Below are 3612 nucleotides of genomic sequence, written 5' to 3'. Positions count from 1 at the left end.
AACAGCATGGCGCTGGCACAAAAATAGACACATAGATCAATGGGATATCATTGAAGACCCAAACCTGAGTACACACAATTACCTCATATTTGACAAAGGGGCCTAGAACATTCACTGGATGAAAGACAGCATGTTCAGCAAATGGTGTTGGCAAAACTGGTTCTCCACTTTTAGAAGAATGAAACTAAACCCCTATCTTTCACCTTGCACAAAAGTCAACTCCAAATGGATCAAAGACCTCAATCTGAAGCCTGAAACTCTGAAACTGTTAAGAGAAAATATTGGTGATAACCTACAAGATATAGGTGTAGGAAAGGATTTTCTAAACCGAACATCTATTGTTCAGGAAACAAGGTCAAGAATCAACAAATGGGACCTCATTAAACTAAAAAGCTTCTGTACATCAAAAGAAGCAACCAAATAAGTGAAGAAAAACCCAGAGAGTGGGGAGAAAATCTTCACCAGTGACACATCTAACAGAGGTTTAACATCCAGAACATATAAAGAACTCAGAAAACATAGAAGCAAGAAACCAAATGACCCAATTAAAAGATGGTTCAAAGATCTAAACAGAGTTTCTCAAAGGAATAAAGATGGCTAAGAAACATCTCAAAAAGTGTTCAACATCATTAGTAATTAGGGAAATGCAAATTAAAACACCCTAACAAATCACCTTACCCCAATCAGAGTAGCTAAGATCAAGACACCAAATGCTGGCAAGGATGTAAATTACTATACCAGAACTCAAAGTATACTACAGAGCTACAGTCACAAAAACATCATGGTGCTTACACAAAAACAGACACATAGATCAATGGGATATCATTGAAGACCCAAACCTGCTTAAAAAACTAAAAATGAACCTACCATATGACCTGGTTATATCACTTCTTGGCATATACCCAAAGGACTCATCCTATTGTAGAGATACTTGTATAACCATGTTTGTTGCTGCTCTTTTCACAATAGCTGAGATGGAAGCAACCTAAGTGCTCCTCAACTGATGAGTGTTTAACAAAAATGTGGTATATTTACACAATGGAGCTCCATTCAGCAGTAAAGAAAGATGATATAATGAAGTTTGCAGGTAAATGGATGGATCTAGAAACTTATAGTAAATGAAGTAACACAGACTCAGAAAAACAAATGATGTATGTTCTCCCTCATATGTGGATCCTAGCACCAAATCTTTTTAAAATCCAGATCCTTTTAATAAGATGATATTGTACAGCAGTCCCTTCTGCATGAAATAACTAGCATCATCACGACTTCAGCTGAGCCTGATCCTGATTGGTAAACATCATCACAATTGGGCTTGTTGACAGTTGAGCTCCTTCATTAAAGAAGGGCCAAGCAGGGTCACTGGACCCTCACCAGAGTACCAACCACTCTTCCTTGCCAACTGTATGTAATTTGACCCTAATAACACATGGCCCCCTGGATTTTGGGATGGCTAAAGTATATAATCTGGGGAAGGCTAGGACAAGAACGCATTACTCATGCTGGGTAAAGGTTTTCCAGTGTGCGTACCCTCAGGTCATACATACACCTCAGGAACCTCTCAGTTATCTTGGTAAGTAAGCTCAGTAAATGCATTGGTTCCCCAGTAAAACTTTAATCAAACATTGGCTTGAGACTAGAATCTCAGTAAGTAAGCCCAATTAATTCATTGGTTCCCCATGAAAAATTTAATCAAACATTAGTTTGAGACTAGAATCTTGAAAGGGGATAAGCATTGCTTAGCATCCCCAGGACAAGAAGTCTCACAACAGATGGAAAATTTATTTGTTAATGCTATTATGTCTCATAATTATTTAAAAAAAAGAAAATGAGAATGTAAAAGATGTTAAAAGGATATGGGAATGGTGATATTATCCAAAATAGAAATAATTGAGAAAGCCTAAACAAGTGATGAAGGACTATGTAGGTTTGTTATGATATATAAAGCATAAAACAAAAATAATATACACATAATCTTAAAATTTCTATGATCATAGTTTAGTCAACTAGTTTAAGAAACAAAATATATAGTCAAGGTTTATCTGAGAATTTTTGGTTTTTGACCAAGCTTAATCTACATAGCACATGGTCATTAAAAGTACCAGACTGGTAGAACTAACCTCTTGGATGTTTAACAGCCATACTCTGAGGCCTATACTAATCTGATCAAAGGGACTTAACGGAGTTTTGGTCCTTTGACCTCCAAGGTGGACTAAGTTCCAGGGGACTATGGAACATCTTTCAAAATGTCCTGTAACTATGGTGAGTCACCTGTCCTCTTGTTCAGTAAGACCATGGAGACCCCATGAGATGAACTTGAACCAGTGTCCAGTCTATCAAGAGGAGGGTCAACTCAAAGGAAACATCTCATCCTTGCTCCAAGTGAAGCCATCCATGGTCGAGCAGGACCTTTGACTTATCTTCACATAGATAGAACTGGTAAAAGAAAGGAGCCAGGAGCTCCTCATAAGCCCATGTGACCCTTGAAGAACAGATTCTCAAATGACCTTAAGTATAAAAATAAATTGATTATTTGGGCCAATTGTACGGTCTTTAACACTCAAAAGGAAAGTATAACCAAAGACTAAAGTTTAAGAGTTCAAGGGATTATACTTCTCAGACATTAGGCTTAAATTCATAAAAAAGGTTATTTATACAATTATTTTTCAGTGATGATTTTGCTCTTAATCAGAAAGTGCTGCTCAGATGTAAGACTTCAGATCTTGGTCTGCAATACTATAGTGCCCACCTATAGCTAAGGGAGACAATTCACTATTGTTCTAAAATGATGGATAAGTTTGTTTTCTCCCTCTATCTAGAAGCCTTTGAGAGGGAACTGACACTGATTCTAACCACTCCAACAGCTATCAAAATATCTGAAAGCAAATCCTGATTCCATCACTTTAGAGTCCAGCCTTGGCAGACAAGAGAAAAATGAGGAGCAACCCAATAGAGGATGCTTTTTGAAGTCCTTGTCCAGAAATTCCAATGAACTCTCATTTGAACATTTGAAAACTGCCCTGTTCTTACTTTTTCCTAGTTCCCTGTCTAGAACCTGTAATGCTAATTACTCTTGCCTTTACTTCTCCTTCACATCCCCTATTCACCAGTTAAGGATTTTCTTTTCCCCCTAGAGATAAGAGTTATGCAATTTGGGAGTCTTTTAGATAGACCCACTGAAGGGGTACCCCAATTGCCTCACCATGTGTCCCTGTTCAGGATGGAAGAAGCCAGAGCGGTCTGCATCCCAATTCCTTATCAGCACTTTGGGTAACCTCTTCAGAGGATGGTGTGATAAGAACAGGAGTTAGGAATTAGCTAGGCAGTTAGGATAAAAAGACCCCAAAGAAAAGTAGCTGTTTCTTGGCTAAAAGTCAAAATGTCCTTGGGCCTCTTAGCAACATACTCTGTTCCAAAGGCCAAAAGTGACAAAACTATATGGGAGCTCTTATCTACTCCTTAAAAGATTTTAGAGTTAATTATTCAGAGGGATAATGTTAGAGTAGCAAAAAGCCCAATTTAGAAAGAAAGGAAGGAAGGAAGGAAGGAAGGAAGGAAGGAAGGAAGGAAGGAAGGAAGGAAGGAGAAAGAGAGAAAGTGAGAAAGAGAAAG

The sequence above is a fragment of the Nannospalax galili genome, unplaced genomic scaffold, assembly GCF_000622305.1.
Source record: "Nannospalax galili isolate Female #2095 unplaced genomic scaffold, S.galili_v1.0 scaffold446, whole genome shotgun sequence".
Taxonomy (NCBI): domain Eukaryota; kingdom Metazoa; phylum Chordata; class Mammalia; order Rodentia; family Spalacidae; genus Nannospalax; species Nannospalax galili.
The sequence above is the reverse complement of the archived record's forward strand: the minus strand, read 5'-3'. Positions refer to the sequence as shown.